This window comes from Phodopus roborovskii, unplaced genomic scaffold (genome assembly GCF_943737965.1).
Source record: "Phodopus roborovskii unplaced genomic scaffold, PHOROB, whole genome shotgun sequence".
Lineage (NCBI taxonomy): Eukaryota > Metazoa > Chordata > Mammalia > Rodentia > Cricetidae > Phodopus > Phodopus roborovskii.
In genome coordinates this window covers 22,236,445-22,254,338 of record NW_026126418.1, presented here as the reverse complement: position 1 = coordinate 22,254,338, position 17,894 = coordinate 22,236,445, and positions in this window count along the sequence as shown.

Genomic DNA, 17,894 nt, shown 5'->3' with positions numbered 1-17,894 from the left:
TTGAGATCAGTATGACAGTTCCTCAGGAAAATGGGAATCAGTCTACCACTGGACCTGACAATCCCACTCTTAGGCATATACCCAAATGATCCACATCCATGCAACAAAGACATCTGTTCAACTATGGTCATAACAGCATTATTTGTAATAGCAAGAACCTGGAAGCAAGCCAGATGCCCCTCAACTGAAAAACGAATAAAGAAGATGTGGCACATTTACACAATAGAATACTACCCAGCAGAAAAATAAACAATGGAATCTTGAAATTCACAGGCAAATGGATGGAACTTGAAAAAAGATAACCCAGTCACGAAAAGAGGAACAGGGTATGTACTCACTCATATATGGATTTTAGACATAGAGCAAAGGATCACCAGCCTATAATTCACACCACCAGAGTAACTAGGATACAAGGAAGACATACAAGGTCACTCACAGAAGGGGAAAGAAACAAGATCTCCTGTCCCCCTTCTTAAACCAAAAGTAATCTTCAATTGACAACGACTTGCTAATGAAAATTTAATCTTCTCCAAGGCAGTCTCACTGGGAAATAGACTACTTTTATGGGTAGTCTACATGCCCAGTCATAGATGGCCAACAGAAAATTAACTCAATGGCATCTTTGGAGATTCCTTCTCTCATAATGTCATATCAGAATTCTTCCTTTTTATTGTTTCTTAATATTGTCTTTTTTATTTTTAGTTTTGTTTTATTTACCTAGTTTTTTCTCTTCTTGATTTTTACCCTACAGTTCATTCAACACACACACACACACACACACACACACACATATATATTCCAGTTTAGTGTTTTTATGAGATTCCTGAGTGGGTGCATGATTGGGTCTCTGTTTCTTGTGCCTGTACTTCTGTTTGTTTTGTCTTACTATTGTATTTTATTTTATTATTGTGCCTTAGAAGCCTGTTTTCTTCACTTATTTGTTTTCGTTTGCATTTTGTTTCAGTTCTTTACTTTTCAGAACATAGTCTTACTATGTAGTTTAGCCCTGACTGTCTTAGAACTCACTATATAGATCAAGGTAGCCTCAAGCTCATAGAGATCTTCTGGTCTCTGACTACTAAGTGTTGGGATGTATATTATATCATTATATCAGGCACCACCTGTTAGTTTTCTAGTAAAAGACAGAAAGAAGTTAGTGGGGTGGTGAAGAGGAACTGAGAGGAGTAGAGGAAAGGGAAACTGTACTCACAATGTATCATTTGAAACAAAAATCTATTTTCAATAAAAGGGAAGAATAGAAATGTTTGTAGGATTTACAATAGATGTACAATTGTAATGAGTAGAAAATAACAAATCAAAATATAGAACAAATGAAATATTTGGACAAAGAATCATCCATTCAAGAAGTGACAGAAGTTTCTTAATTTTAATAAATTTTGATATGTTAAACTGTATTAATGTCTGGGGAGATGGGCCACTTTTCAAGGCACTTGCCTGACAAGTATTAGGACTAGAGTTTGGAGTCCCCAAATCAAAGGACAAGCATGGCAGTCGCTGTAATCCCAGCACTGGAGAGCCAGAGAGAGGGGATAGCTAGGCAAGGCAGCTAGCGAAATCAGCTGGAATTCATAATCTCTGGATTCATTGAGAGGCTTTGCTTGTATTAACTTTGATCCTCCACACATACTCACACAAATTTCCACTTACCCACACACATACTTCTTCACACCAATATGAACATGCATACGTATGAAACACACACAGACACACCCACACACACACACACACACACACACACACACACACACACACACACACTATATATATATATATATATATATATATATATATATGATAGTGCTTCAGAGAAGAGTAAGTGAATAAAGTGCTTGCTGCAGAGGCATGAACACCTGAGATCAGATTCCTAGCACCAACATAGAAAGTTGGACTGGGACATTTGTAATCACTGAGTACTAAAGAGGCAAAGAAAGGCCAATCTCACAGTTTCTAATCAGTGGATTTGATTGAGGTGGCACCTTCAAATTCAGTGAGAGAGCTTGTCGAAAATAAAAAAAGAGAGAGAGAGAAATGGTGAGCAACAATGGTTGACACAGGGCATCAACCTCTGGCCTCTAAAAGTACAACATGCGTGGGGAAGTTCACAAACACATAAATTTTTCATATTTACATATCATATTCTCATATATATGTATATATATAATACTTATGTATCTGTCATGTATTTCACAATAGTAGTCACTCAGAAATGACTAAGATGACAATAAAGATGACATGAGAAGTACAATTACTCTAATAATTCATAAAAAGAAGATGGGAAAAAAGTCGATATGACAGAAAACTTAAACCTCAATATATTCATAATATATTAGAGACAAACTGTTCAAATATTGTAATTAAAATATATGTTGCCAGGGTGTATTTTGAAAAATGAAAATCCAAATGTATTTGGTTACAGGAAAATTTTAAAATTTAAAACTCAAGTACATTAATATTAAAACGATGCAAATATACCCACTATGGTTTAAATGTGAAATATTCTTCCTGGGCTCATGTGTTTGCAGACTTGGTCCCTGGCTACTGACAATGTTTGAGAAGATTATAGAACCTTTTAGATGTGGAGTCAACTGGAGGAAATGCATCTATGGGATATATGCTGAGATTTTACAATCTAGCTCCACATTCTCTTTACTCCCTGTTTCCTGACTGTAGGTGCCATATGACCACCTGCCTCCCACTCCTGATACCATGCTTCCAAGAGCTGCAAATCAAATCAAGCTCTTTGTCCTTTAAAGTTTTCTCATTGTCACAACAGTGAGAAATTTAACTGACACATGGGATACCAAGCATTCTCAAAATAAAGTTGAAATAGAGTACCAAAAGACGAATTAGATTGAATAGGTAATATTATCAATTATTAATATGGAATTCTAAGATAATGAAGATGTCAATTAATTGAACACTAAAACAACCCAAATGTATATTTGAATTTCAAGTTACAAAATTGAGAAGCTAAATAGATATAATAGAAAAAGAAGACAAATTCATAGTTGTGACAGTTAAAAGTAAGGAAATCAATATTTTCAGTCTTTATTGAAAAATGAGCAAAGAGACTGTAAACATTGTAATCAATCTGTTTACACATATTATTATGCAATAAGAAAACTAGTAGATGGATGTACATAAAAGTGACAGCTAAGATATTTTCCTTTCTCAAGGAATTTACCATAAAATTAAAGATAACATCATCATCTTGTGGTAGAGCTACATTTTTGCAGATATTTAGATTAAACAAATAGCAAGTATTATAAAATTATATTTTTTACTAATTACTCATGATAAAAATGTTAAGTATAAAAGTTTAAGAGCATATATTTGCCTAAATATCACATAAATATTAAAGCAACCTTTGAAATTATCCTTTTTCTACCTACTAATTATTCTTAATACTTCTGATGAATTTCAGATACTAAAATATATTTAAATAATATAGCACATTTCTTTTATTTAAAATAACTTTTTACTTAATACAAATACACCAGTGAAGTAGAATGTCTCAGACTGTATCGCAGGAAAAGGTGTACCATGAATTATATCATCTTTTATGGCTTATTCAAGTCATAAGTATATGAGGTGAAGCACAACAAAATACAAGCAAAAGATAAAATGGAAGTTTAGTCACAAGAACCAAAGAAGTTAGTGATGCTGGCAGAAAGCTAGTGGAAAAACTGGAGACAACAGGATGATCAAACCAAGAATGAGGAGAGGAACAGGCAGCAACCACCTCAGGATCAATCATTTCTAAGTCCCCACCTTTTTCTCTTAGATATTCTCAGAGAAATATGAATAAGCTATGTTTTAGGAAACATGAAGGGGAGCTAGTAAGATGGCTTAGTGTAGAATGCTCATTGTGCATAAATGAAGACCTTAGTTCAAATTCCCCACATCCACATTAAAAAAAAAAAAAAATCCTAATGAATCCTAACATGAATATCTTTAGATTCAGTGCTGTAGAATGATGGCTTGGCTACATTTGTATTGCTGTGATAAAACAGCACTATGAACAAGACAATTTACTAAAGAAAGTATTTAATTTGGTTTACAGTTTGAGAGGGTTTGAGTCCATGATGATAGAGCAAAGAAATAACTAAAAGCTAGTATCTTGATCCACAAATACAAGACAGAGACAGAGTGCACTAGGAATCACAGAGTCCTTTGAAACCTCAAATCCCACCCCAATGACAAACTCCCTCAAATAAGGTCACACCTAATATTCCCCAAAGGTTTCTATCAAATGGGGAGCAAGTATTCAATTATGTTAGCCTATGGAGACTATTCTCACTCAAACCACTACAATGGGGGACACATAGATCCCAGGAACTCACTAGGAATCCAGTCCACATAATATGTCAAACTACTGGTTTAATGACACATAATCTCTCAATGAAATAAAGTTCAGAATGATGAAGGAGAACATATGATGTTCTCTCTGATCTCTACATGCATACACACAGCCTCCATATGGGTATTTACAGGCATGCACACCACGGCAGAACATAATACACATGCATAGCACTCTCATGTACAAAAGGAAAAGAATGAACAGTCAAATAATTCACATATTTTTAAATAATTCACATATTTTAAGGTCGACTACAGATTTCATCATGATAATTAGTCATTGGGCACATTGGGTTTTGGATAAGTTTGGAAATAACCTAGAAGAGAAAAGAAATTTTAGTGAAGTCAAGGCTGACTGGACATGACAAGATTACAAAAAGATGATCTATCAGAAATTGATGATGAAGTGGCTGCTATATTGTGTAAACTTATGACACAATGTTATGTTCATGATTATACTCAGACTTTGATAGTTTATAATCAGTGCCTTCTAAACTACAAACCAGCTTCACACTTATAAAATCTCATTTAAGAGTCTCTTTACTTTCTAGTAACTCACATGAGCTTTAAGTCTAATGTTCTGCTTTGTTTCAGTTTCCATAATCCAGATACCACGCATCTCCTTCCTGAAAGGCACAGTGAAATGTTCTTTCTGTAAGCATTCCTCCTGCCCTCTGTAAATAATTGCTTGTCCACATACTAAACAACCGTTACTGGCCTCGTTACTATACCATAATATTCACCACATTACTATAGAATGATGCTCTGTAAGAATAATCAAGGAAAATGTTCGATGCTCAAAGTCTGTATGATTTTCTCAGTAAAGTCAAATATAAGACCTACAGAATCATCAGTATGGTCTTCTTTGTCCTTTCCATTAACCAGTTGCTGGAGCTAGACAAGAGAATAAATAAACTTCCCTGTGTTTCTTTCTTCATAAACTTCTACTAGCTATTTCCTCTATTCAACATCTTCATCAGGTCTTCTGAGTCACTTTATATCAAGGGGAAGTATCATGGTACTTACAGTCAGCTCAAGCCATGGTGCTACTTGCAGTTAAATTGATCTGGGCTCCAATTCAAGTTAAGTCACTTACTTATTAAAAACTTGGGAAGAAGTTCTTTAAATTTTCTGAGTTTTGGTTCTTCATTCCAGGAAACATGAAGATGTGATCACTGATGGCTTTGGATTTTCATGAGATCAATAAAGATTATGCACATAAATCAATTAGCTCCACTGCTATGTTTATAAAATACATTAGTAATATAGAAAGTGCTTCCCTTTTTGTTCCACAGTATTGATGATAATACCTAACAGACTGATTTAAAAAGGAAAACATATATTTTGCATCACAGCTGAAGACCTTTCATTCTGTGATCAATGGCTCCATTCTATTAGGCCTTAGAAGAGACTGGACGTCATGGTGGTAGGAACATGTGAGGGAGGGTATTATTCACTTTACTGTGGACAGGAAGGAGACAAGAAGACAAGGGAAACCTACTCTAAAGGCCAATGACCTACTTCTAGCTAACCCCACATCTTAACATTTTCAGTCCCTCTTTGGAGTACTACTAGCCAGAGAGCGAATCTTGAACACATGAGCTGCTGAAGGAAGACTTTGTATTCTCAGCTTAATACTTTCCTACACACAATTTCTTCCAGTGAGTTCTTAACTCCTCCTGAACTATTTAATATATCTTTAAGTGCAATACACTCTTTATAAACTCTACATACTTTTCCGTTTTGTTGTTTTATTTTTACAGTCCTGAAATGCATAGGGCCTAATAACAAGCCAATTAAACTTCATTTAGACTGGAATGAATATTCTGCTTCTTAAAAGCCCACCACTCTGTGGTATGTTATTTCTAGCCCCATTTAGGAAGAAAAACTTAAGCAATTGAGCATTATATTATAGATACACTTTTGTGGCTTCCAGCAAGGTCTCAAAGTTGTCAATCACAGTCCAGTAGATCGGCAAGACAGCTCTCCAGAGACATTACACAAGAAAAATCTTTTAATATTTTATCAGCGGCTGTTGATAGGAGGCACTTGAGCTTAGTGAGTCTTTTTATTACTTCCTTTCATTTATTCCGAAGAAGCTTTTATCTCTGTTTATTGATTGCTACCTTTGAAACCCTCATTTAACATCAGTAAACAGAGATAGGATTAAAATTTTTGATTAAAATTTTTTTCAGTAGAAAATCACTTTAAACAAGCTTTCTCAAATTTAATGCAGTGGTCTTTCAACATACATGGTTTTGTAATGTATTTTTATCCTTTTCTTTGTTAGGCTAGTTCTCTGAAAACTGACAATCAAAAGTGTGGAAGAAAACTAGAATTTTAACCGAAAGAGAAGCTCTGCAAAAGTCTTGGGAATTTCTTTTACATGACTTTTCTTCTTTCATAACAATACCCAAGGGACATATGCGAAGGATCAATCATAAACTTCAAATAGAGCCAAAATAACAGTTACAAATATATAGAGAGAATATTTATGCCCAAAATTATTGGATGCTGCTTGTGCTTCCTCCTCCCCATATGACACCCCAAATAACAGCCAATTGTCACAAGAGAAATTTGCTAAGTAGGCGGAAAAAAATTCAAAAGCCATTTTTAGCTTACTCCCAGTCAGAAACTTGCTGATTTCAATGTTTCCCTTATTAGCAACTGTGAAAAGACCAAAGCAAAAGACTCTTAGCAGAAATGACAAAGTTCATTGGATTCAATAAACTCAGAGCTTCTTAAGCAGATGTCACTGCTGAGGACAATGCAGCATCTTTCCAACTGCTGTGGGATTCACCATGTGTACCTCTGAGCTCCACTGATCCCATGCTACGAGTGTTTCTAAGAATGCATGGACCAGGGCTGAGCAATCTGTTTTCCTGTGTTACAGCGTTGCTTGTTTGCATTAATAGAATAGTAGGTGATTCTGACTGATAAGAAATTGGGAGATTTTAGACCCGTTCTTATTACAAAAATGTTTGGGACAGAATCTAGGTGAAAGGGACAAGTAATGTAGTACAGATCAGGAGAAAGCCACTCAGGGGAAAATAAAATAAAATAACCTGTGAAGTGATCTTGATCTTTCATACCTACTCTTCTGTGACTATGCAAGTGTCCCACACCCAAACTTACAGCATGAGTTTATAGAAAAAGAGATGAGGGCAGCCCATGGAGAAAGAAAAGCTGATAATTTTGTAATCCAAATAAATATTACAAATGAATTCATTTTCTAGAAAGGACTTTTATATCTCTTGGAAGCTTTTTGAATGAGAAACTAGTTAAGCTAGGGATGAGGGCCTCTGGTTGATTGTCACTCATAACAAAGACTTATTACCTGAAATGGTGGAGCTGAGTAGAATCACACATAGAAAGAAAATGCCTCAATCTAAATGAGTAGTTTCTAAACTCTCAACATCAAACTATATATTAGAACCATATCTGGATACCTGGGAAACACATAAAAACAATTCAATTAGGGACTCTGGGTATTGACTCAGACACTAGCATTTACAAAATTTCCACAGGTTCTCAAAGTACAGAGTCAAACTAAGAAACAATCACTAATCTAAATGTCTTTTCCTTTTGCCAGTACTAAGCTACTTTTATTCTTTAAAGCTTGTAAATTCATGCATACAATTATATTTAAATTATCATTAACTATTTACTATTATGATCTACACTCAGGCCTTTCCTGTGTTATAATTACTCCCATATTCCAGTAAATGCACTTTTTTTTTCTAAAAGAAATTGGGTCTTCTTTTAAAAGTAGCTGAATGAGGATATGAAATTAGAAATAAGCCTTGACACTCTCCATGTGCCAGGAAAAAAAAAAAAAGAAGAAGAAGAAAAAGGAGGAGGAGGAGGAAGAAGGACTTAAGGAATGCTGAGAACATGCAAAAAGCAAAAAGCCCAAGGATCCATTTAGTGAAATGTAAAACAATTTAGGCATCAAAATAAATACATTTGACAGCCAAAACAAATAAGAGAAATATCAAACTTTCAGTAAAAATCAAACTTTCAGTAAAGAATGAGATCTTTACATAGGTTACAGCCTTCTCCCTACAAGATTCTCACTCATCACAACATAGCATATGCCACTGTGCCATGAAATAAGTCAGAGTTGATGTCACACACACAATGTTGAAGTGACATACAGAAATCAACTAAGTCAAAGTCATGTGATTCCTCACAGGGATATAGACTCACTTTTACAAGTGAAATCAACCAAATCCACTAATAGTAAACATTGGAAAAGCTTAGATGAAGAGAAATCTAAGAAAATAGGAAGCTTATTATCTTCAAAAAATTCAATATTAGCCTCAGGAAATTGGCATTTCATAACATCCCAAATAAGAAAATAAACATTGTATTTTGTAATATGTAACATGTCTCCTATCTCAAGTTTTCAAGTAAGAATTTTTATTGTCAGCCTTTAATTGAAATTTTTATTACCAAAAATTTATATGCTACACTATATTAATTGTCAAAGCTAAAGTAAAAAGATCTAAGAAGCACAAATTGTTTTATGATTGTGTATTATAACCGCTTTTACTATTATTGCACACAATTCAGAAAAATAAAATATTTTATTCCAATCATAGTTAAACTTTAGCTATATGGATTACAGCTAATTTTAATTCTTAATGGAGTATTTTCATCAAAAGCTGGTTTATTTGTTTTTATCCATTCTTAGAAACATGAACTTTTAAAACTAAAAAGTGAACCAGAAGCTGTTAACAGTACTGATTTAGATTAATGGATTGCTAGAAACTTTAAGTATTTCCATATGGTTCAATAAATTTTTAACAACAGCAACTAAGGACTGTGAGCCAGTGCTGCCAGCGTATCTTTTATCAAATAGCATGATTTAAAAGTGAGAACTATTTTCAGAGTGATCCATGATATGAAACATAATCAATATTTCTCATAACATGAGATAAGATGCTCAAACACAACATCTTGACTTGGACTCTGCTGGGCCACATATAACCTCTTCAGAATGTCTTATAGGGCACCTAAAAGCATTTTATCCCACTGGCTCAGAAAACCTGTATGTCACATAAAAATAAATAAATAAATAAAGGAATAAAACAACCATGCTCTGGTTTGTGCTTCTCCAGAGGAAGAAAACGGTTTGATGCAATTTGTCAAAAGCTGGAGTGGTACTTTAATGAACAATTTACTTTAAAGTTACTGCTGAAGGAAGTCCCAAAGCCTGAAATAAAGAAGCTCTCCCAGTTGGTTTTACTCAGATTTAATTTCCTAAGATTAACTAAGGATGCCTAACCATTTATTCTCTTTCTCTTTCTGAAAGCAACAGTAAAATATGCATTTCTCAAATGTACTTATTTTTAATATATTAAATGGAATTAACATGTTAAATGGAATTAATTACCCAAATCTGGCAACATATTAAAACATTTGTATTTGTCAGTCTTCCCATGACTTTGAAAATTATCATAAAAGCAAGGATTTATTTTTGATATTTTTTTCACAGTTGCAATCCAGGCCTGGTTTATACAATTACTTTAGGCTGTAGTAAAACAGCAAGTCAGAATTGGAAGTGACAATGGAGCAGAAGAGAATCAGAAGTCAAATATCACATAATCTTCTTCACAGTCTTCCCTCTTGTTTCTGTCTCTGAAAGGTTCTGCTAACTCTTCACAGAATCTACTTGAAAACCAACTCTCCAACCAGTGAACATTTGTGGAATATTCAAGTTTCAAACTATAGAAGCATCTAAAATAAGAGGCAACAAAAGTGCCTGTTAAGTGCTGCCCAACCCCCCAACAACCCCTATCCCATTCCCTTTCTCCACCCCAGGGAGGGTGAGGCTTTCCATGGGAATTCTTCAAAGTCTGTCACATCATTTGGAGCAGGGTCTAGACCCTCCCCCATGTGTCTATTCTGAGAGAGTATCCTATGTGGAATGGGCTCCTTGATCCACTACCAGAGGCCCCCATAGACTGCCTAGTCCTCTTCACTAAAATCCACATTCAGGGAGTCTGGGTCGCTCCTATGCTGGTTTCCCAGCTATCAGACTGAAGTCCATGAGCTCCCCTTTGTTCAGGTCTGTAGTTTCTATGGGTTTCTCTGGCCTGGGCTTAACAAACCCTTTGCTCATCATTGCCCCCTCTCTGCAACTGATTTCCAGGAGTTAGGCTCAGTGTTTAGCTGTGGGTGTCTGCTTTTGCTTTCATCAGCTACTGGATGGAGGCTCTAGGATGGCAATAGTGAGACATCAATCTCACTATTGAGGAAGGGCATTCAAGGTACCCTCTCCACTGTTGTTTAGATTGTTATTTGGGAATCATCCTTGTAGATCTCTGGGCATTTCCCTAGTGCCAGATTTCTCTTCAAACCTATAATGGCATTGGACCGACTCAGACCCCCTGAAAGTGGTTACAAGGCCTGGGCAGTCTAAGGGATCACTGACAGTGGAACCAGAATGTATCCCTGGTGCACAAAAGGACTTTGGGAGCACAATCCCCATGTAGGGATACTCCCCTAACCTAGAGGCAGGTGGGAGGGCCTAGTCCCTACTCCAAATAACTTGACAGATTTTGTTGATACCTCCTGGAAGGCATCACCCTCCCTGTTGAGTGTGTGTGTGGGGGGGGGGGATTGGAGGGTAATGGGGGGTGCATGGGAGGAAGGGAGAAATGGAGGGAGAGGGAACTGGGATAGATATGTAAAATAAGAAAAAATAAAAAAGGAAAAAAATAAATACATATTAGAACCCTAAAAACATAAAAGAAAACCTATAATGGCTCCCTGTATTATGGTATCTTATGGTTTTTTTTTTTTTTTTTTTTTTTTTGCTCTCCTCTATTCTTTCCCTGACCCAATCTTCCTTCTCCCTCATAACCACCTCTCCCCTCCTCTTTCTCCTAACTCCCTCTCTATTCCCCACCCTCCATGATCCCAATTTGCTTGGGAGATCTTGTTCTTTCCCCTTCTCCAGGGGACCATACACGTGTCTCTTAGTGTCCCCCTTGATTCCTAGCTTTTCATGCATTACTGTACAAACCACACTAACATATTTCATTCCGTGGCATTGATTTTGACACTTACTGATTTTGTAGTTCCTTGCTACTGTTTTTGTAAGAATTCTTTAGTTAAGCAGAACTAGTGGGTTATACACAAAATTATAAAAGGAGATTTATTAGATTGTTTTACAGAATTGGAGGGTACATGATCCCAAGAGGGATGTATGCTCAAGGCAGGAACCAAAGAAACCATTATCAGTTCAATGTAAGAAGCTAGAATCCATAGCTAAAGAGGAACCAAAAAAAAAGCCTAAATGCTCCTTAGGGGAGTTCTGGTGTGATTTGTGATTTCTTGTTGACTAGTGAAGAAGGTGGTGGCTACTATAATACATAGTCCAAGAACGAGCAGTAGATGTAGCTTTCACAATCTGGTTTTTTCCTCCTATTTATCTTGCATTGAAATCTCCAGTGTACTGGATGATGCTTCTTACATTCAAGATAGGTCTTCTTGTAACTGGGTGTTCTACATGCCAATCATCTCTGAAAACACCCTCAGAAACACAATGAGAAATATGTATGTGAAGTCTCCTAGGTGTCTCCAAATCTGGACTCAGATCCCCTGAACGTGGATCTCAGTTAGAAGGCCTGGGTAGTCTAAGGGACCTCAAACAGTGAAACCAGGATGTATCCCTGGTACACAAAAGGACTTTGGGAGCACATTCCCCATGGAGGGATACTCCCTTATCCTAGAGGCAGGTGGGAGGGCCTAGACCCTACTCCAAATAACTTGACAGATTTTGATCATTCCTCCTAGAAGGCATAATCCTCCCTGTGGAGTAGGGGGATACAATGGGATGGGAGGGTGGTCAGGGGGCATGGGAAGGAGGGATGGAGGGAGAGAGGGAAATAGGGAGGCAGAGAGGGAGGGAGGGAGAGGGAACTGGGATTGATATATAAAATAAGAAAAAATAATAAATATAAAAATAAAAAATAAACAAAAAGAAAAAACTGGATCTACATATTATAGGTAAAAGTATTTCAAATTTTCTGTGTGTAATCATACATTTGTCTACATCTGATATAAAATTTTACCTTTTGTGAATTGCCCAAGAAGGAAATTCCAGTTGGAACAAGTCATCAACACTAACATTTTCAGTCCCCTCTCCTGCTAATTGGTCACTTCTTAGAAGTAGCAGCAGAGAAATGAGCATCAAACAGATATGATAGGTTGATCTTATAATATATGAATTCTTTTGTTTTAATTGCTGTATACACTTAAAGTTGTATATACACTTTATGAACTGTGTTTAAAGTAATAGGCTAGAGAGATGGTTCAAGCTTTGACAGCACCTGTTGTCACAGAGGACTATAGTTAAAGTCCCAACATCCACATGGTGGCTCACAACTCTAGTTCCAAGGAAATCTGATATACTTTTTGCTGAACTCTGTGGGCCACTGCTTACATGTACATGTAGTATACATACTGACATACAGAAAAATAAATAATATGCTTACATTCATACAAATAAATTCATACAAATAAAATAAATTTTAAATGTTAGCTTAAAAGCACTAAAAAGCAGCATTTTATATATCATCAACCTCTGTTCCCAACATGAGAACATATAGGAACTTACCCATCTTAGTTTTATTTTTTTTAAACATTCTTCAAAGACATGAATGCCCAGAAGGCTTTCATTTCAAATACAAAATCTTTATGTTCACTAAATGGAATTCTGATCCAATTGAAAAGGAATAAACCACTAATGCCTCATAACATCAAAGAATTGGTAGTAATTTTACTGAGTGAAAGATGCCAGATAAAAGGCACAGAGATTGTATAATTCCATTTATATAAAATGCTATTTTGGCAAATGCATGAGACAGGAAAGTGCATGCAAGAGATTACAAAGGAACACCTTCTCAATGGCATGCTTTATATCTAAACAATGTTTTGTCTATCAAATGATTACTAAATAATGTTGTTGAATTAAAAATCAAAAGAGCCATTATTATTCATTACATTGCCTAAGAGGCAAATAGTAATTTATTCTTTATTTATACTATATTTTGGTGTTACCATTGAATCCATGGAATTGTACATGTTAATCAGAATTTTTCCCCTGAGCTATATACTCAGGTTCCGAGATAATAATAAATACAGTACTTAATTAGAGTACATAAATTAAAAGTGTAACAAATAAATGCTAGTATTTAATTTGAACTCATTTACACAATATTCAAAATACACATGAATGCATTGTTAAAATATTCACATATAAAATATTAAAATTCTATAAGACCTTTAAAGCACAGACTTTATCAGCATATTGAGGTGTTCATGTTTGTCTTTGAGAACCAAGGTACTTACTTATACAGAGGTTGAAATGCTTGTCTATTTCCCAAAACTCTGATGTTACATGGTTTTTCCTTTTATATCAGCCATTGAAGGTATAATGGAAATACTCAAAACATCCTACTATATTATATCTTATTGTCCTCTGAAACATTTTTTTCTTTCACATACAAATAAGTAAAAATCACTACAAAATTATGCTACGATCATATTTTTAGATTTTAAAATTTTGAACATGTGTTTACTCTAAAAATACATGTTTGCTAGAATAACAAACTAGATGCTTGGTTGTTTCCCTATAAATTTCTTTCTTTGTCTTAAGTGTATTCTTTAAGAACTGAAGCTCATTTTTTATGATAAAAAAAAAATGTGGCTGTCCTGAGAATATAATTAAATGGGAAAGGCTCTCCTGCTGGCCTAGTTCTGAGCACTGCACTATTCTTCTCCACTGCTTTACTCTGTGAAAATAGGACTGCCAATAATACATTTGCATGGTGGCTTTTCCATGTATATATCTACTGAAAATTGTTTTCAAATTGTATTTTATTCCTGATGTAGTTTCAAATAGCTTCTTTAATCAAGTTCTGGTTCTCTACTTTCCCAAGGAATTTTATTAAATGTGAATTTCCCTTAAATTCTTGATTATTTATCTATATTGATTTTTATACCTGTGGTAATCTGTTTAACAATCCAAGTCTTATGTATAAATTGATATTATCAAAACAAGCCAATTTGTCAGTAGCATTTTGATAAATTTTCAAGAATTCTTTGATATGCTGCACAACAGGGGCATTAAGCATGAGAGAATGGTATTGTGCAATAGGGAGGATGTGCTCCTGTTCCTTAGTGATGGGAATTAGTGGGGACACTTTGCAAGAGAGCTCTATACTGTTTCTTTCAAAGCTAACCTAATCTTACCATATACCTCATCACTTGGTTATTACCCCAAAATGAGCAACAAATTTTTCCCAGATACACACAATGTTTTGCTTGTATTTACTGTTTGTTTGTTGGTTGTTGGTTGGTTGTCTGCTCACACACATATGTGCACACCAGTGCAAAAGTGCTATAGCTGTTATGGAGGTCAAAGAACAACTTACAGAAATTCTTTTATTCCTACCACTATGTGTGTGCATCTCAGAAGTTGAGCTCAGGTTGTTAGCTTTATCTACTAAACTTTCTCCTGACTCTATAAATGAATCTTTATGCAGCTATATTCATTAGGCACTCATGTGGAGTGTTGCAATCCCTGAATTCCCTTTCCTTTAGCCTTGGAATTTTCTACTGAGTGATTTGGAGTTCATTAACACTGGATGATATATTATTTTTACTGCAATACGTAAATCTTACCTGAAGATCAGAGGGTGAACCTATCCACTAATGAATCATAGAGGTCTGAAGGTCCATACAGACAAACAGGAAGTGATATGGCCAGGCAGAGCGAGGAATAAAGGCAGGAAGAGACAAGAGCTCAGCTCTTTTTCAGCTGAAGATTTAGCAAGGTAAGAGGTGGCTGTGCCCTGATCCTTTGTCTGATCTTTCAGCATTTACCCTGATGTCTGGCTCCAGGTTTTTGTTAGACCAATTAGAACTCATGCAACAAGTCATTCTAAGTTCCAGTCACTGTGTGTGCCTGGATTGGAGCTGTGAATAAGAGACAATATGTGCTGGCTAGTCTTTATAACAACTTGCCACAAACTAGGGTCATCTTGGAGAAAGACATTTTAATCAAGAAAATGCCTTCATTGGCAGCCTGTAAGCAAGTCTATAGGACATTTTTTTTTGATGATTAAGTTCCATCATCTCCATAGATGCTTGCATATCCTGGATACCATACAAAAGCAGGCCAAGTCGAGTGAGCCATAGGAAACAAATCAGTAAGCCATGTTCCTTCATAGCCTCTACTCAGTTTCTGCTTCCAGATTCCTGTTTTTAGCTACTGTCCTGACTTCCTTTGATGATGGACAATGTCCTGATATTTACAAGCTGGAATAAACCATTTCTCTGCAAGTCGCCTTTGGTTAAGGTTTTTTTTTTTTTTTTTTTTTTTGTTTGTTTGTTTTTGTTTTTTTTTTCACAACAATAGTAACTAAAACAGAAGTTGGTACTAGGTTATGGGGTATTTCTATGACAGACCATGTCTTTTCAAAAGGATTCTTATGGCATTTGAATTTGGAGCTATAAATGGTACTAACTGCTCATAACTCAATGAACATTTCTTTGGGAACTTAGAAGATAAGAGTATTGAGAGAAATGAAGATAATGATGACCTAGTCTGTGAGGTTAAATAGGATAGTTTGAGAATTTATCAAAGACTCCATCATGGGTATTTATTAAGTATTTTGGATTCAAAATCACTAGAGTGAAAGCTTTGCTTTGCTGGGACAATTGATGCTGACCATTTGGGGCTAAAGTATAAATAAGCTGTGAATAAGCAAAGACCAATATCATTGAGGCAAAATCTTCTGACAATTGTTTTCATGGGACATCACACAGAAGCTGTGATCCACAGCTGACAAGGCTGCTTCTCATACTGGCAACAAAACTTGAAGAATATGTAAAAGTCATCCATGTGGGACTGGTTCTGAAGGTACAAAGGGTCACAGAGAGAAATTAAGAAGTTGAAGCTTAATGTCACGAGGCTAGGTCAGAGTCCCTGAAGAGAGCCTCTGGAGAAACTCTTGTTTAGGATGTAACTCAGTTACAGAGATCACAAACATTTTGGAGATTCCAGGACCATGGGATGACCACCAAGAACAGCAGCATCTATGTGGTGGAGCTGTCCTGAGCCCAGGAGACAAGCTGGATGTGGTTGCGGAGGATAAAGCTAAAGAAGGGACCCAAGGCTTGTGAAAGAGCCAGGAAATCATGAAGGAAACCCAGATACTGGACACTGAGTTATCTACTTTGGAAGCTTAGTATTGCTTTGTTCAGATTGTGATTGTGCCCTGGTTCTCCCATCTTTGAATAAGAAAGCATTTAACACACACACACACACACACACACACACACACACACACACACACACACATATATATATATATATATATATATATAAATTTTTATTTAAGAAGAGCCCACTGTGGAGCGACACTGAACTTTTAGAGAAACTTTTGACTTTTACAAAGACTTTGGGGTTTTAGGGAGATTATAAATATTTTAAATGTTGAAATTTTTAAGTGCTCTGGGATTTTTAAAGGTTGAGATGTTTTAGACTGTTATATTATTATAATATCTTGGGGCCAACAAGGAAGCAAATGTTATTGATTAACAAATGTGTTTCTGTGTCAAGTTAACAAGGGGTCAGTAGGGCTGGTTAGTTTTTTATGTCAACAGAAGGTTGGATCATTTTGGAAGAAGAAATCTTCATCAAGAACAATGCCTCATAGGACTGGTGGGTAAAGGTATAGGTAACAACATACAACATTTTCTTGATTCATGATTGATGTAGCCTACTCACTATAGGTAGTGCTGCCCCTGCACTGGTGATCTTGGATGCTCTAAGAAAACAGCCTAGTGAGCCATAAGGAAGAAGCCAGTAAACAATGTTCCTCCATGGCCTCTGCATCAGTTCTTGTCTCCAGTTTTGTGCCCTAACTTCCGTCAGTGATGGACTAAAAGTATATATGAAATAAACCCTTTTCTTCCAAGGTTGTTTTTTGATCATGATGCTTTATCACAGCAATAGAAACCCTAACTGAGACAACATGCCTTTATACATATGGTAAAAACTTAAGGTGTTTTTTTTTTTGTTGTTGTTGTTGTTGGGTTTTTTTTTTTTTTTTTTTTTTTTTTTTTTTGGTGCTGTGTGAGCAATAGATTGAAGAGAACAGGTTTATGGTACAAAATCTGTGACATGTGACCTTGCTATTCACATACTGATATATGTTTCTGTGGAACAGAAGTAGTAACACTAAGTCTTGAAAAATGCAGAAACTTGGGCACTGGCCTAGATCTATGACTCTGCATATAAGCTTTTGAAAGATTTCCAGGTTAGTCATGAGTATATTGAAACTGGCAATGCACTGCCTTAAAACAATTGTGATTCTCAAGAAAGGGATAGCAGGAAAAATATTTATAAGCATGAAAATAACACCTGACAGTTCCTGGTTTATTATTTTTCTTCAAATAGCAAAACTCATTTTTTGATATGTCATTTTTATTCA